Consider the following 18,842-nt stretch of genomic DNA (forward strand, 5'->3'; position numbering starts at 1 on the left):
ATTTTTGTTTACCATCAAATGATGTGGATGCCCCTTTCCTCTCTTATTTTTATTTTTTATTTTTTGGCACTGAGTCTCACTCTGTTGCCCAGGCTGGAGTGCAGTGGCATGATCTCGGCTCACTGCAACCTCCGCCTTCTGGGTTCAAGCGATTCTCATGCCTCAGCCTCCTGAGTAGCTGGGACTACAGGCGTGAGCCACCACACCTGGCTAATTTATGTATTTGTAGTAGAGACAGGGTTTCACCATGTTGGCCAGGCTTTTCTCAAACTCCTGACCTCAGGTGATCTACCCACCTCGGCCTCCCAAAGTGCTAGCATTGCAGGCGTGAGCCACCGTGCTTGGCCCCCTTTTTTCTTTTAAATACTGTTGTTGTGTAAATTGGAGGTTCAGGCTTGTAAGTGACTGGAGAAGCAGCATCGAGAGCAGGGGAATTGGTCAGGCCAGGAGATGCGTAGTGAGAGAACTTCAGATAGTAGGATGTCTATGAGGAACAAGTTTCAGCTCTTTCAAGGGATGAGTATAGTGTAGCACAGGAGTATTTTGTTGGTGGGTCTCGAATCTTCTGAGTGGCCATCTCCGGGTTGATCTGCTACTTCTGTGGCCTCTTTACCATCCTGCCTTCCTCATTTAGTTTTCTAGGGCAACCATTAGAAAAAGGGGTGCAGAAGCAATGGCACCTCCTTTGTAACCCTGGCTGCCTTACAAGACTTGAGGGAATTAAAAAATACATATTTATCGGCCAGGCGCAGTGGCTTATGCCTGTAATCCTAGCACTTTGGGAAGCTGAGGTGGGTGGATCACTTGAGGTCAGGGGTTCGAAACCAGCCTGGCCAACATGGTGAAAGCCCGTCTCCACTAAAAATACAAAAATTAGCCTACCATGGTGGTAAGCACCTGTCATCCCAGCTACTCGGTAGGCTGGGTACGAGAATCGCTTGAACCCAGGAGGCAGAGGCTGCAGTGATCCGGGATCACATTACTGCACTCCAACCTGGGTGACAGAGTGAGACACCATCTCAAAACTAAAACAAAAACAAAACATATTTGTCACATAAAAGAGCCTGTTGTACAGTGGGTGGGGGTAAGGGTCTGGGTAGGTGTCTAAGTGGTCAGATTAATTGGCATGATGGTTAAAAGCCAGACAGAGTTTGAAGTGTAGCCCTGTCACCTTACCTTTGTAAAGCTCAGTGTCCTCATTAGTGACATGACAGCAGCAAAAGAACCTACCTCCTAGTGCTGTTTTGGGAGTTAAAAGGATAACTGTGTCAAGTGCTTAAGTATTTAGCTCAGGATCTCTGGTGTGTAGTAAGACCTCACAGATGATAGCCATTCCAAATATGAGCACAGTACTGATGGCCACCCTCGACTGTGTCCTTCCTGTGTTATGTGCTCTGTCCCAGTTCTTGTCTCCGTTTCTTGAGGTGGAATGATCACCATTTGATGTCCTAATTTGTACTCAGTCTACTATCACTTGCTTTCTGTATCGAAATGGAGAAACTCTCTCATCTTTCTGACTCATATGAATTTGAATGGAAAGGATCTATCAGTACCTCCATTTGTTTACTTGAGCATGTGCATTTGTTTTGTTGCTACTTTCTTTTAATTAGTTCCTTTTCTAAAATTCTAGCAGATGTTAGGTATTTCAATTACGACAATGTTCCTTTCAAACAATGATTCTATGTTGGCCAAAACATGCATGTCATCTCCATGGATGAAGGCCGTGGATTCTGTAACACTTTTCCTTTTTTTTTTAATTAAAAAAGATTATCATTATCGTTATTATTATTATTTATAAAGACAGGATCTCGCTCTGTCTCCCAGGCTGGAGTGCAGTGGCATTATCATAGCTCACTGTAACCTTCAATTTCTGGGCTCAAGTGATCCTCTTGCCTCAGCCTCCCAAGTAGCTGGGAGTACAGACTTATGCTATCATGTCCAGCTATTTATTTTTTTTAACTTTTTGTAGAGACAGGATCTCATTATGTTGTTCAGGCTGATATCAAACTCCTGTCCTCAAGTGATCCTCTTGCCTTGGCTTCTCAAAGCATTGGAACTACAGCCATGAGCTACTGCACCTGTAACACTCTTCTCTAGCTACAGCTTATCTCTTGGGATCTGCATAACCACACTGTGGGGCAGGGATCAGCTATAATTGAAAATGTCTGGCAGAGAACTGTTATTCCTTAATGGAATAGTTATGATGGCAAGATAATAATAAGAAGAGTTAAAGTTGCTCACACCTTCTAGAAAGCAGACTTACTCCAGCCTCATGTTCTGTTGGATCTCCCTTCCATCCTATGGGCCAGTCACACAGCACTATGTATCTCTGAGCATCTTCTTTCCCTTCAGGAGATGCATTAATGCATTAATTATTCAACAAATATAGATTGAGCCCTTTCCACATGCTAGGCACAGCTAAAGACACTAGAAATGCCTGTAGCAAAGCCCCTGCCTTCATGAGCTTGCACTTCAGTTAAAGAGGCAGACATTAAAGGCACAGACACATGAAGATGTGATAGAGTATAATACAGGTGTCGTCAGTGCTAGAAAGAAAAATAGACTTACTGAGGGTGGTGGGGTACTTTAAATAGGGGCATCAGGGAAGGTGTTTTTGAAGAGACAACATTTGAATAAAGAAAGCCTTGCAGATATCTGGTGGAAGAACATCCCAGGCAAAGGGAACAGTAAGGATAAAGGCTTTGAGATGAGAATGTGCTGGACATATTTAAGGGCAGTAATGAGACCAGAGTGTCCAGAGGGCAGAAGTAAAGAGGAAAGTAGTAGGAGATGAGACGGGGCCAGTTCATAATAAGGCCCTTAAAACCATGGTAAGAATTGGTGATTTTAAGTGTAATGGGAGGCCATTGGAGAGGAGGGAGTGGGGAAGTGGCAATCTGATATACTTTTTGCATGTACTGTTCCCTCTGCCTAGAGGACTCATGCTGCTCTCACCCCTTTCCCTAAATCACTGACTCCTGTGGCTTCCTGTTAATTGTGAAGGTGGCTCAAGTAATATGTGGTGGCTCATGCCTGTAATCCCAGCACCTTGGGAGGCTGAGGTGGGCAGATCACCAGAGGGCAGGAGTTCGAGACCAGCCTGGCCAACATGGCGAAACCCTATCTCTACTAAAAATATAAAAATTAGCTGGGCGTGGTGGCCGGCACCTGTAATCCCAGCTACTTGGGAGGCTGAGGCAGGAGAATCGCTTGAACCTGGGAGGTTCAAGCTCCCTTTCTTTGAGACAGAGCAAGACTCTGTCTCAAAGGAACACACACACACACACACACACACACAAACAAAACAATGTTTATTATTTGTAAGTTAAGCTTCTTAATGCACTTCCTTTAGATTATTTTACCTAAGCTTCTTTTTAAAATAGATGGAGCATTACTTTACTGGCCCATTTTCAGAGGGAGCATCTGGGATCCAATGCATTTAAGTAATTTATATGTGATGTTGACACAGTTTGCGAGGGACGGGGTGAGGCACGAACCTGGGGTGGCAGGTGTTGGGGCTGCTGCTGTCTCAGCAGCTCTGAGGGGGCGGGCGTATTGTCAGTATTTCTTTTTGGCTCTTTTCTTGCTTGTTTGTTCTGTGTTATAAATAGGACTTTGTGAAACTTTGTGGTTTCTGACTGAGGTTTTGCTGAACCATGTTGATTTTTGGGAACCCTGGCTTTCTTTTTTATTTTTATTTTTATTTATAAGAGTCTCACTCTGTCACCCAGGCTGAAGTGCAGTGGCATGATCTCGGCTCACTGCAACCTTCACCTCCTAGGTTCAAGCGATTCTCGTGCCTCCGCCTCCCAAGTAGCTGGGGCTATAGGCATGTGCCACCATACCTGGCTAATTTTTTGTATTTTTAATAGAGATGGGGTTTTAACTTGTTGGCCAGGCTGATCTCAAACTCCTGGCCTCAAGTGATCTGTCCGCCTCAGACTCCCAAAGTGTTGGGATTATAGGCGTGAGCCACTGCGCCCGGCCTGGGTACCCTGGCTTTCTAACCCATAGTGGTGTTTCTCAGTCTGCTCGTTGGTAGGATAAACCCAGGTCTCAAAACTACAGTTTCAGTAACTCTGCTGGCTCTTAGTATGTATGTCACTCTAGTTACCTTACTTGAGACATGCTGGAACAAACACTAATGAAGAAGCAAGAAGCTGGCCCTTTCAAGTTGCCCCAATGTGAGTGAGGAAAGCTTTAGAGGAAATGGAGGCATGGATCGTCCTGCATAGTGAGTGGCAATGGCTGTAGGCTCTGGAGTCACACAGCCTGGGTCTTCCATCCCCGCTTCACAACTTGCTTGCTTTGTGCCCTTCAGCAAGCTGCCTAAATCTCTGTGATCTGCAGTCTACCGTGGAGATAAGGTTGGGACCCACTGCTGGAAAAGGCTGTTGGGAGGACTGACCGAGATCCATCTGTACAGTGCTGAGCACACTGCTTGACATGGACTGAGAGCCTAGGAAATGTTAGCTGTTGTTATTAGAGTAGTAAATAATAATATAAATACGTGACACCTATTCTTGTTTTCTCAAATTATTTTAAGATGCAGCTTTGCATAGCAGATAACAGCCCAGGAGCCCAGCTACCTGGGTGTGAATCTTGGCTCCATGCCTTGGGGCAAGTGGCTTTATCTCTCTGTGTCTCCATTTGCCAATCTAGTAAATGGAGATACTGACCGTGCTGACCTCATAGACTTGTTGTGGGGGTAAAATGGACTAATGGGTATGCACACAGGACAGGGCCCGCATCAGATATGAGTGTATGCTATTGCTCACCTCCTGCTGCCAGCTTTGGGGGAGTATGAGAAAGGGTGTGTGCTTATGGATTGATGCCTTGATGGTGTCATTTTGAGGAATTCATCTAAGTGCGTTCAGGGCACAATATACTTTCATCAACAAGCTCTAAGCTCTGTTGAGTTTTCATTATGGCCAGCAAATGGGCTGAGGGTGCAAAGAATAAGGCATAGCATTTTGTCTCTTCGGGAGGGGCTTACAGCTCTCCACTTAATTTTGCATGGGCACAAGTACCCAAGACACTCAACAGATGAACATAAGTCACATTTTCCCAAATAGTACAATTTTTGCTTCTCAAAGGAAACCTTTATAAGCAGGATAGTACCCATAACTTAAAAGAACAATGTTGAATCTCTATACACGGCCTTAAGATGGTAGAAAGTGTTTTGAGTGCATGTTCCCCACTGCAAAACTTGATTGGCAAAATAGATTTCTTTAAGAAAAAAGCTGGCCAGACATGGTGGCTCACACCTGTAAACCCAACACTTTGGGAGGCCGAGGCGGGCAGATCACTTCAGGTCAGGAGTTCAAGACCAGCCTGGCCAACAGGATGAAATCCTGTCTCTACTAAAAATACAAAAATTAGCCAGGCGTGGTTGCATGTACCTGTAATCCCAGCTACTCAGGAGGCTGAAACAGAAAAATTGCTTGAACCCAGGAGGCGGAGGTTGCAGTGAGCCGAGATCGCACCACTGCACTCTAGCTTGGGCAGCAGGGCAAGACTCCATCTCAAAAAAAAAAAAAAGAAAGAAAAAAGAGAAAAGTTGAATTCAGGATTATCAAGTCCTCTGTATAGTAACAAATAAAATTAGCTATAAAAGTGAGTGTGTGTTTGAGGTACAATTTGGTCTTTCCTTACTAAACCCAGTAGTTGAAATGTATATTTTAAACTAACTTTGATTTTATCTTCAGACTTAGAAGAGACTTCTTAATTTTAATTTAACCTCAGTTTTGATATGGAACTAAATCCCCTCTTAATCTGGTTCATAGACACATTAGTCTAGTTTTTTTTTTTTTTTTTTTTATTCAAAGGGCCTTGATTTTCTCAGCAGCAGGAGTTTCTATCTCCAGCTACTATTAGTCTCTTTATCCTGCTTAGGAGTTTAGACCTGATGAAGAATTGGCTTTAACATGCCCATATGCCATTAGATGTCTATTGAATTCCCACTGCTTCCTTCAATTTCTCTTCCATAGGACCAAAGAGAAATAAAAGGGAGAAAGTATATCCAAAGAGGCAAAGCCCTTCTGCATGTTTTATCTTATCAGAAGTTTCTCTACCCTGTGTGTTAGGATCTTTCTCCTGTTCTCTCCCCGTGCCTGGGACAATAAATATTTGTTGAATGAACAAAGGGCTCTACATGTTGTGATTGCTATGAGCTGCTGAGCCTGTACCATGAGCTCCACAGAGCTTGCTTTTAATAACAAGCAACAATAGCCAGAGATTCACCTTGTCTGGCCTCTTTAGAGCCCACAAACCATCATATACATTAATTTGTTTGATCCTCTGTACAACTCTGTGAGTTATACCCAGCAGGCATAATATTCCCATTATAAAAATGGGGGACATGAGCTATGGAGAGAGGTTTAATGACTGAGATAGACCCTAGGTATGGAACTGGAGTGAAAAACAAACAAAAAAAGTCTTCACGCTTTTGTCTCCATCTTGTTCTATTTCCAGTATAGAGGCGTTTTTCAGGTGACCAGCCTGGGCAACATAGTGAGACTGTTCCTATTAATTTTAAAATAAGGCCAGGCGTAGTGGCCCACACCTGTTATCCCAGCACTTTGGGAGGCCAAGATGGGCAGATCACTTTACATCAGGAGTTTGAGACCAGCCTGGCCAACATGGTGAAACCCCATCTCTACTAAAACTGCAAAAACTAGCTGGGCATGGTGGTGGGTGCCTGTAGTCCCAGCTACTCGGGAGGCTGGGGTGGGAGAATCGCTTGAACCCGGGAGGCGGAGGTTGCAGTGAGCTGAGATCATACCACTGCACTCCAGCCTGGGTGATAGAATGAGACTCTGTCTAAAAAATAATAATATAAATAAATAAAATAAAGTCATTTTTTAAAAAGAAATGTTTCTTAAACTGAGATCCTGAGTTTTACAAATTGCAAACTGTAATAAAAATATTTTCTGGCCAGGCTCATGCCTATAATCCCAGCACTTTGGGAGGCCAAGGCAGGCGGATCACAAGGTCAGGAATTCAAGACCAGCCTGACCAATATGGTGAAACCCAGTCTCTACTAAAAAAAACAAAATTAGCCAGGCGTGGTGGCCGGTGCCTGTAGTCCCAGCTACTTGGGAGGCTGAGGCAGGAGAATCGCTTGAACCCGGGAGGCAGAGGTTGCAGTCACCCATGATTGCGCCACTGCACTCCAGCCTGGGTGACAGAGCAAGACTGTCTCAAAACATATACATATTTTCTAATATATGTATAGATATGCACTTTCACAGTTTACTTGTGCTGCCCTAGTGGTTACATATAATTTTAGAATGAATGTTCCCGGCCTTCTTGGTTTATTTGAAGAATGTCCTAAGATTGCAATGTGAGTGGGTTAAAAGTTGTTACCTTTCGTAACTTTTTATTTGTGTGACCAGAGATGTTTATACTATGTAACTAATGTCAAGAACTGTTAGGAGTCTGAGATTTTTACCCTACTTGCAAGCTCACAAGTTTGCTGCCACCATTTTGTGGATACTGGCAGAAAACAGAAGACCTCTGGACAAAGACAGCTCATTACTCTCAGGAAGAGCAGCAGCCAGAGTATCATCAACTTTAATGAATCAGTTCCCAAGCCATAGTCCTCGCAGAACAGCACAGTGAGGGGCAAGTGTTACCTGCACATGCAGTGGGCTGTGTGACAGCAGAGGAACCCTAAGCTTTGGGAACCTGAATATTTTATAATGGTCTTCAAGCAAACTTGCCCTCTGTCCGAGATAAGGAAGATGTTATCTTCATTATGCTGGCAGAAAACAAATCTGCCCTGTTCCTCCAGAAAGAAATACTACCTTTATCTTTTAGGTCTGTTCACTGTACAAAAATTCTTGAAAAGCTAGTCTGGAACAAAAGCTGTCAGTGCTTCTGCTTATAAGACATAAAGAAATCTGAGAGACCCATAAAGAATTATCTCCTAACAACTACAACAAAATGTACAAGTAAATTGGATTCTGTAGCTGATCACTGGAGTTGCCATAATTATCCTTACCAATCCTCTTATTTCTTTATTTTTTGTGTAATCAAGACTACTTTATAGGTTTCTCTGTTTAACTTTTATAAGTAAATGTCATAAACATGAAATTTGAAAATGGATTATATGAAAGATTTCAAAAAAGAAGTTAGTTTTAAAAGTTTTAAACCTATGCTAATTTTAAAGGGCCATCATCTCTTCCCACAGAGTATTTACTAATTTTAGAACAAAATTTAAGTGGTTTTATTGTTCATGTGCAGCTTAGAGCCATGGGAAATTTTTCACCTAGAAATACATGTTTGTTAGATGCTCCTGAAATCTTTATCTTTCTTTTTTCAAATTTTTTTTAATTGAGACAGAATCTTGCTCTGTTGCCCAGGCTGGAGTGCAGTGGCACAATCTTGGCTCGTTGCAATCTCTGCCTCCTGGGTTCAAGTGATTGTCTTGCCTCAGCCACCCCAGAAGCTGGGATTACAGGTGTGCATTACCACACCTGGCTAATGTTTTATATTCAGTAGAGAGCGTTTTGCCAGGTTGGTCAGGTTGGTCTCGAAGTCCTGGCCTCAAGTGATCTGCCTGCCTCGGCCTCCCAAATTGTTGGGATTACAGGTGTGAGCCACCACACCCAGCCTGCCTGCCTGCCTTCTTTCCTTCCTTTCCTCCGTTTCCTCCCTCCCTCCCTCCCTTCCCCTTTCTCCCTCCCTCCCTCCCCCCCTCTCTCTTTCTGTCTTTCTCTTTCTCTCTTTCCTTCTTTCTTTTCATTGTGTTCCTTCTTGCTCTCTCTCTCTCTCTTTCTCTCTCTCTCTCTGTCTGTGTGTTTCTCCAATTTCTTTATAGGAAGCCATGCAAAGTTGTCTAGCCTGACAGGTTATTCAGATGCTTTGTAATTTGCCCATCAGGGGTCTTGGGGACTGAAGAGACTACATAAAGCAAACTCAGTGTTTTATAATTCTAAATTTCAACAAAAGTTTTATACTGTATAATTTCTCTATGTAAACAATGCCTTATAAATTATAAGTGCCATTTAAAGTATGTCAAAGAGTGTGCTTGCATGTTGGAAATAACCAGCCCTAGGTCACCTAACTTTATTGGCTCGCTCATCTTCTATAGTGACAAGCTTGGTCTGCCAGGGAAGGGCCATCTCAGGAGGCAGCCTCATGTCTAGTTTCATCCAGGTAGCTGAGTTCAGTCCTCTTTCCTGGGAATAGAACAACTAGTCAGTGTCTACATATTTGGTTATACCAAGGGACTGGTGGTAAAATGCATGTGTGAACACAGAGCTATTGGAAAACAAGTGGTGGGAGGCAACCTCTTCACATCTATTAGTATGGCTTTTTTTATTTTTGAGCCAGAGTCTCATTCTGTCACCCAGGCTGGAGTGCATTGGTGCGATCTCAGCTCACTGCAAATTCCACCTCCTGGGTTCAAGTGATTCTCTTTCCTCAGCCTCCCGAATAGCTGGGAGTATAACCATGTGCCATCATGCCCGGTTTTAGTAGAGGTGGGGTTTTGCCATGTTGGCCAGGTTGATCTTGAAATCCTGACCTCAAGTGATCTGCCCGACTCAGCCTCCCAAATTGCTGGAACTACAGGTGTGAGCCACCACACACCCAGCCAGTATGGCTATTATTTTAAACAAACAAACAAACAAAAAAAACAAATTTGTGTTGGTGAGTAAGTGGAGAAATTAGAACCCTTGTGCATTGCTGGTGGGAATGTAAGACGGTGCAGCAGTTATGACAAATGGTATAGAAGTATCTTTAAAAAGTAAACATGTAATTACCAGGCCAGGCATGGTGGCTCACACCTGTAATCCCAGCACTTTGAGAGGCCGAGGTGGGCAGATCACCTGAGGTTGGGAGTTCGAGACCAGCCTGACCAACATGGAGAAACTCTGTCTCTACTAAAAATTCAAAATTGTCCAAGCTTGGTGGTGCATGCCTGTAATCCCAGCTACTTGGGAGGCTGAGGCAGGAGAATCACTTGAACGCAGGAGGTGGAGGTTGCAGTGAGCCGAGATGGCGCCATTACACTCCAGCCTGGGCAATAAGAGCGAAACTCCATCTCAAACAAAACAAAACCAAGCAAAAAAACCCATGTAATTACCATGATCCAGCAATCCTACTTTTGGATATATACTCAAAAGTGGAAAAGCAGGATCTTGAAGAGATATTGGCATACCCATATTTCTAAGCAGCATTATACAGAATAGCCAAAAAGTGGAAGTAACCCAAGTGTTCACTGATGAATGAATAAACAAAATGTGATAGCCACATATAATGGAATATTATTCAGCCTTAAAAAGGAAAAATATGGCCAGGCACAGTGGCTCACGCCTGTCATCCCAGCACTTTGGGAGGCCGAGGTGTGTGGATAACCTGAGGTCAGGAGTTTGAGACCAGCCTGGCCAACTTGGCAAAATCTCATCTCTACTGAAAATACAAAAATTAGTCGGGCGTGATGGTGGGTGCCTGTAATCTCAGCTACTCAGGAGGCTGAGGCAGGACAATCACTTGAACCCAGGAGGCAGAGGTTGCAGCAAGCCGAAATCACGCCATTGCACTCCAGCCTGGGTGACGAGTGAAACTTCGTCTCAAATTAGAAAAAATAATAATAATTTAAAAAAAAGAAAAATTATTCTGACACATGCTTCACAACAGGGATGGACCTTGAAGACATTATGCTAGGTGGAATGAGCTCATCACAAAAGGGATAAATATTATATGATCTCACTTATGTGAGATACCTAGAACAGTTAATTCATAGAGATGGAAAGTAGAATGGTGGTTGCTAGGAGCAGGGGAAACAGGGGAACAGGGAGTCATTGTTTAATGGGTATAGAGGTACAGTTTAGGAAGATGAAAAAGTTATGGAGAGGGATGGTGCTGATGGTTGTACACTGCTATGAATGTACTTAGTGCTACTGAACTTAAAAATGGTTAAAATGGGGCTGGGCGCGGTGGCAGATGCCTGTAATCCCAGCGCTTTGGGAGGCTGAGGTGGGTGGATCACCAGAAGTCAGGAGTTCAACACCAGCCTGACCAACATGGTGAAACCCCATCTCTACTAAATACAAAAAGTTAGCCGGGCATGGTGGCATACGCTTGTAATCCCAGTTTCTTGGGAGGCTGAGGCAGGAGAATCACTTCAACCTGGGAGGCGGAGATTGCAGTGAGCAGAGATCGCACCATTGCACTCCAGCCTGGGCAACAAGAGCAAATCTCCATCTCAAAAAACAAAAAAAAAAAGATTAAAATAGTAAATTTTATGTTGTGCATATTTTACCACAATAAAAAATAAAGTAAATCAATATTTTAAAACACACAAAAAGGCAGGGAGTGGGGAACAGACAGGCTTATCTTATCAGTGTACTGGCAAGCAAGAGAAAGCCAAAATGATATCTAAACAGTTGGGGCCAGATGTTTTTGATCAGAGGAGTTGAAGAGATAGCGGAGTAAGCCTGGAGATGTTGATAATGATGAAGGCAGCAAACCCGGGGCGAGTAGCCCTTACTGATGCTTATTACATACCAAGGACTTTACAAGTATCTTCTAAAAGCTTCATTCTAAACCAAGAAGACAAATATGGTTATTCTCCCTTTGGAAAATAGGGAAATTGAGTCTAGAGAGGTTAGCTAACTTGCCTAAATTCACACAGCTGGAAAGTGTGGGAGAGCATCTTCAAACCCTGGTTTCTGGCTCTAGGACCCATGATCGTAACTCTTTTTCCTTTAGTCCCAGGCAGCAACAGTAATGAACCCACTGAATAAAGGTAAACGGGATGCAGCTTAATCAATTTTTAAATGAGTGGGGGAAAAAGTGTCTGTCACTTGGCTCATGCCAACTCCTTGGGTCTGGTTTTGGAAATCACATCCTTCTTACTGTTTCTTTGTAATGCCTCCCTCCCCCTGCTGTAACATATATGGCAATTTGTTAACATGCAAAACAGGCAGCCGGCCAGCTGTGCTTGCCAGAAGCCATCAGCCCTAGATTGTCATCTGCAGATTTCTAGCTCTGGTTTATTATGTAGAAGTGACTTGATTTATTTTTTATTGATTTATTGATTGATTTTTTGAGACGGAGTCTCATTCTGCCACCCAGGCTGAAGTATGGTGGCATGATCTTGGCTCACTGCAATCTCCACCTCCTGGTGAGTTCAAGCAATTCTCCTGTCTCAGCCTTGTGAGTAGTTGGGACTACAGGTGTGCGCCACCACACCTGGCTAATTTTTGTATTTTTAGTAGAGACAGGGTTTCGCAGTGTTGTCCAGGCTGGTCACGATCTCCTGACCTCAGGTCGTCTGCCCACCCTGGCTTCCCAAAGTGCTGGGATTACAGGCGTGAGCCACCGCATCCGGCCATGACTTGATTTAAAGGTAAATATATTGCTATTTGAATGGTAGACTGGACTCATTGATGGTGGAGGTTGACTGTGCTGGCTACTTCCGCCAAGTTTTCCTAATCCTATGTAATGTCAGGGCTATGAACCAAGTTTCTGTAACATTGATTTTGCTAATCCATCTCTGTAGTAATTTTTCAGCTTGATAGAATGCAGAAATCATTTAAGTTTTCTGGAGTTGAAGAAGCATGTGTCAGAGTTCTTATCCTGCCCCTTATTAGCAAGACATTCAGCTTTTCTGAGTCTCTGTTTTTTCATGGGAAAATGGGAAGATAATGCATACTTCACAGGCATGTTTTGAGGACATGATAAAATCCAGTGGAGTTTCATCTAATGCAGGATATGCTAGGTTTCTAATAAACAAGGAAAAATGCAATGCATGTAGTCTAAAGTATCCTTGTGCTACCCAAGCTGCATAAAAAACACATGCCTTCCTGCACTAGAATTGTATTCAGCATGGTGAGATATTCAGCTTCTATGTGGGACATTTCTGTTTGTCCTTCCAGATCCATTCTCTATCCTTTTCCAACCTGCTGTGTCCCCAAGAGGCTGACTTATATGGACGGTTTCACCGGAGTCCATTGCCCTTTGGCTTCCGGTTCAGCTCAGTCAGTGGGAGGCACTAGTAGGAAGTAGGTGGGAGGAAGGAGATTGAGGTCAGTGTATTTATTCCCCTGCTTCCTCCCTGCCATTGAAGGCCACTGTATTAGTCCATTCTCACACTGCTATAACGAACTGCCAGAGACTGGGTAATTTATAAAGAAAAGAGGTTTAATTGACTCACAGTTCTGCATGACTGGGGAGGCCTCAGGAAACACAATCATGGCAGAAGTGGAAGCGGAAACATCTTACATGACGGCAGGTGAGGGTGAGACAGAGAGTAGGAGGAACTGTCAAACACTTAGATAACCATCAGATCTTGTGAGAACTCACTCACTATCATGAGAACAGCATAGGGGAAACTGCCCCCGTGATCCGGTCACCTCCCACCCAGGTCCCTCCCTCGACATGTGGGGATTATGAGGATTACAATTCGAGGTGAGTTTGGGTGGGGACACAAAGCCAAACCACATCAGTCACGGTTACTGTCATGCAGCCCTCCCCTTAACATCTGTCCCCTTGGGCTCTGGAAACTGGTCTCTCTCTACAATCCTGAGGCCTAGAGTTGTTAATGACCACCCCGTTCTGTCAGCCCAGGAGCTTCACCATCCTTTATAATTTCCCTTAACCCTACCCATAGCTTTGGTAGTTCCTTTATTATAAACTGTCTTTTTTATTTATTTATTTTTATTATTATTTTTTGAGATGGAATCTCGTTTTGTCGCCCAGGCTGGAGTGCAGTGGTGCAATCTCGGCTCACTGCAAGCTCCGCCTCCCGGGTTCACGCCATTCTCCTGCCTCAGCCTCCCGAGTAGCTGGGACTACAGGCGCCCGCCACCATGCCCGGATAATTTTTTGTATTTTTTTTTTAGTAGAGATGGGGTTTTACTGTGTTAGCCAGGATGGTCTCCATCTCCTGACCTCGTGATCTGCCCACCTCGGCCTCCCAAAGTGCTGGGATTACAGGCATTAGCCACCGCGCCTGGCCTAAACTGTCTTTTTTATTAACCCATTTGCATAGCCTTGTTATTTCTGGCTGGGAGCCTGTGAAATCCACCTGGGAAGTGAGACGAGTTCATCTCCCATCTCCTTGAGTGGACAGGCAGGCAGAATTATCCACACTCTATAAATGGAAAAGCCACTTGCTCTTTTTGTTTTGTTTTGTTTTCTTCTGATTGTGTACTATGCATGATGTGATGGTTGAAGTTGGCACATGATACACTTAGTGGCCACTGTTGTATGAACATTGAATATGGCTGGATTATAATGAATTATTTTGACATCCTTCCTCGCTGCTTCTGTATCACCTTGGGTTCCAGCACAGCAGCCATCTCAACAGGGTGATTGAGTCTTGATATTTCAGTCTGTCCAGCTTGACTATAAGCTCTCTGAGGTCATGCACCTTGAGGCCTCACACAACTTTGGTATACGTACATAGCATATGCCCCATAAATGTTAGTTGAAGACATGAATAGATAAATGATTGCATGGTAATTCTTTCTTTTCTTTTTTCTTTTTTTTTTTTTGAGACAGAGTCTTGCTCTGTCACCAGACTGGAGTGCAATGGCACGATCTTGGCTTACTGCAACCTCCGCCTCCTGGGTTTAAGCAATTCTCCTGCCTCAGCCTCCCGAGTAGCTGGGACTACAGGTGCGTGCCACCACGCCCAGCTAGTTTTTTGTATTTTTAGTAGAGACAGGGTTTAACCATGTTGGCCAGGATGGTCTCAGTCTCTTGACCTCATGATCTGCCCACCTCAGCCTCCCAAAGTGCTGGGATTACAGGCGTGAGCCACTGCTCCCGGCCTATAATGAATTATTTTGACACCCTTCCTCTCTGCTTCTGTATCACCTTGGGTTCCAGCACAGCAGCCATCTCAACAGGGTGATTGAGTCTTGATGTTTCAGTCTCTTCAGCTGGACTATAAGCTCTCTGAGGTCATGCACCTTGAGGCCTCACACAACTTTGGTGTACGTACATAGCATATGCCCCATAAATGTTTGCTGAAGAGATGAATAGATAGATGAATGCATGGTAATTCTTAATTAGGAAAGAAATCAATAGGCAGTCCATTCCTCCTTTTCCTAACCTGAAGAATGTTGAAATTTCAGTAAAACTAGTAGTAGATATTGATTATTCTAGGTCACTCTATTTGTGTTTATTGGTTGTGGGTTCTGATCATAAAAATTCAGAAGATAAGAATAATAATCTTAGCCATCATTTACTGAGGATTTCTATGTTCTAGGCACCTTCCTAAGTATTTTTTACATATTAGTTCATTTAATCCTTCCTACACCTCTGAGAAGAAAATATTTTCATCACCAATTTCCAATTTGAGATGGGCTAAGTAGATGCTTTCAATACTCCATTTGCTAAAGAGTGATTCTGGCCAAAAGTTGCTCATGGCACAGGCTCTTCACTTTCCCGAAATTCTGCATTAAAAATAAAAAAGTTAAATTCCTTGCAGTGAACCTATAGAAATTGAATGCCATGTTCAGCACGTTTTGAATCCAAGAACCCTAGCTGCCCCAGAGGGTCAGTTGATTCCATCTGGAAGAGAGACTAAGACTCAGAGTCCTTCCTAGAGGAAATCCCTCTTGTTTATTTTTAAGTGTGGAGATTCTAGAGCCAATGGATGAAGGCACGTGGGGCAGGGTTAGGCTGTGCTAAACGTTCTAAGACACAGACAGAGCAGCAATGGGGTTGCGGCCTTCTGAGAGAAGTGGCACGTATTGAAGTAAAAGTGGGTATTTGAAGAGTGATACCAGTGGAAGACATGGCTGGGAGTTTTTAAAGGAGGAGGATATTCTTCCATGATTAAAGGCTTTGTCCATGCAAACCAAGGCTCCCTCGGTTGGTCGGGCGCTTTGTTGTTAAGCGCAGAGATGATTCCAAGGGGTGTAGTTGCTGTATTGTTTTTCTTGCTTTGTTTGCTAAATGAAAACATCCCTGCTTAATTGCAGTCCCTTCACACAGAGCTTTGGAGGGAAAACAAAGGCATTGTTCCATCAGATGGAAAAAGCACCAAATTGACAAAAAACATTTAATAATTTCAGACCCCCTAACAAAAGAGTGTTTCAGACCAGAAAGAAAGAAAATCCAAATAACATTTTTAACTTTATTAAAGTTAAATTTGTAATTAAATTTTAATGATAAATTTATTGAAATGTAATCTCCATAAACTGAACATATCATAAGTGTGCAGCTCAATTCATTTTCACAAGCTGAACATACCTGTGGAACCACCACCCGAATAGTGGGTTTTTTGTTGTTGTTGTTGTTGTTGTTGTTTTTTTAATGTTCTCTGAGGCCGGGTGCAGTGGTTCATGCCTGTAATCCCAGTACTTTGGGAGGCCGAGGTGGTAGATCACTGGAGATCAGGAGTTTGACCTGACCAACATGCTGAAACCCCATATCTACTAAAAATACAAAATTAGCCGGGTGTGGTGGCGCATGCCTGTAATCCCAGCTACTCGGGAGGTTGAGGCAGGAGGATCGCTTGAACCCGGGAGGCGGAGGTTGTGGTGAGCCGAGATTGTACCATTGCACTCCAGCCTGGGCAACAAGAGCGAAACTTCGTCTCAAAAAATAAAATAAAATAAAAAATGTTCTCTGTATTCTACCAAGGTTTAATATCCTAAACAAAATTAACTTTTGCATCGGTGTTAGTTTCTTCTAGAATATAAAACATTCTTTTAAGTAACTTAACTTCCTTGGCTTTTCTCTGTTTCACCTGCCACCTGATGCTGCCCTTCTTCCCTCACCCTCTCCAGATGCCTGGAATTTGTTATTCTGGCCAGTTCAGACTGTCATCCAGCCTCTGCAAGGGTCAGCTCTGAGGGGCGTGTGTGTATGAACCTTGTATATCACTTGTTCATGCTACTTTATGCTAGGCAATATGCTAGATGCTTTAAACGGATTAGCTCTAATTTTCACAATGATTCTGTTAAGGTAAGTATTATTGTCCTCATTATGTACAAGAAGCAGCTCAGGATCATAGCACCCAACTGCAGCTTAGAAGTCCCAGGACGGCTTCCCTCCTGCCACTACCTCTCCGGAGCCGTGGATGTTCATAGGCAAGAAAGGGGGACAAGGTAATTGACCAGATCATCCCAACACCTTTTGTGTGGCTCTGGAGTACTGTTTTGTACTCATTATATTTCCTTCCTACGCTAGGACAGGTATATTCAGAAAGAACTGTGAAGTTTTCCCTTTCAATCATATTCTGCTTTTGCAAACCATTCCTTTCTCCTAGTCCATGCTGAGATGGTTGAGAGTCACCAAGCATCTGCCTGCACACCAGTGGCTCCTGATTGCTGAGTGTTTCTTTTTCCCATCGACCCTAGACTGAAGTTAGTCACTGATGCTTTGGCTCTGATGAACCCCTTCTGGTTTCTAGCCAGTGGGTGAAATCATTATATATAAGAGCAGTTCCCAGCTTTCAAGAGGTTTGTTTACTTTGCTTCCTCCTGATCTTCCAAAGTGGAAGTTTTGCCTTATCTTTATATTCCCAGTGACTAGCACAGGGCAGCATATCCAGTAAGTGCCTGAGACATTTGCTGAACTGAAAGCACTGTTGCCATAATGAAACTGAAAAGGTGACGGATAATCACAGTACAAAAGGATCATTATGCTGTCATCTTTATCCTGATAGACACTCTTGAGCTCAGAATTTTTCCATGGCTATCACCTATAGGCAATGAAGCCTTTCTGACCTAATCTTTGCCTGCTGCCCATGCTTAGCTCCCTGTGCTTTGCTCTCCTGCCCTCCCCCATCCTCTCCCTGCCCCGTACCACATGATTAGTCCTGACCTCTCATTTGCACCATGCATTTGTACCTGCTCCTTGATCCTGTGTCCTCTCACCGTCTCGAAGGACCAATTTCCATTTCTTCTTAACTTGGAACTTGAAAGTGCGCTCTGACACTTAAGTATTTCATTCCCTTGCTTCCCCTTCATCTTGTATGTACCTGTACCTCTGTTATAGCATTTATCTGTCTTGCACGTAGGTTTTTTAATGTTTGCTTCCCCATCTAATAGTAGGCAACTTAAGAGTAAGGGCCACATCTTTTCATTTCTGCATATCCTGGGAGACAGATGATGCTCAATAGATATTTAAATGGTCTAGGCATCATGGCAGGTGCCTGTAATCCCAGCTCCTTGGGAGGCTGAGGCAGGAGACTCTCTTGAACCCAGGAGGTGGAGGCTGCAGTGAGCCAAGATGCACCACTGCACTCCAGCCTGGGTGGCAGAGTGAGACTCCGTCTCAAAAAATAAAATAAATAAATAAAAACTAAAATAAAAATAAGAATTAAAAAATGTATTTATTAAATGAATGAACAAATGAAACTACTAAATACTGATTTTTAAGAGCTTTATGAAGACATAATTCACATACCATACAATTCACCTATGTAAAGCATATAAGTTAATTTTATGCTTTTTAAAAACTTTGTTTATAGTATAATCACAGATGTATGCAACATTACCACAGTCAATTTCAGAGCATTTTCATTACTTCAAAAAGAAATCCCTTACCCCATAGCTATCACTCCCCTATACTTTCATCTACCCCCTCATCCCTAAGCAAACATTAATCTACTTTCTGTCTCTATACATTTCTCTATTTGTTTAATTTTTATTTTTATTTATTTATTTTTTTTGAGACAGAGTTTTGCTCTTGTTGCCCAGGCTGGAGTGCAATGGTGCGATCTCAGCTCACTGCAACCTCCGCCTCCCAGGTTCAAGCAATTCTCCTGCCCCAGCCTCCCAAATAGCTGGGATTACAGACATGCACCACCACACCCGGCTAATTTTGTAACTTTAGTAGAGACAGGGTTTCACCATGTTGCCCAGGCA

At 43.3% G+C, this 18,842-nt stretch overlaps 1 protein-coding gene across 3 annotated transcripts in view; it reads left to right on the forward strand.

The window, feature by feature from the left end:
* DEPTOR (DEP domain containing MTOR interacting protein) overlaps positions 1–18,842 on the forward strand; it is a 190,380-nt gene that overhangs the window by 59,530 nt on the left and 112,008 nt on the right. The gene's annotated exons all lie outside the window — the stretch shown is intronic.

The sequence above is a fragment of the Pongo abelii genome, chromosome 7 (assembly GCF_028885655.2).
Source record: "Pongo abelii isolate AG06213 chromosome 7, NHGRI_mPonAbe1-v2.0_pri, whole genome shotgun sequence".
NCBI lineage: Eukaryota > Metazoa > Chordata > Mammalia > Primates > Hominidae > Pongo > Pongo abelii.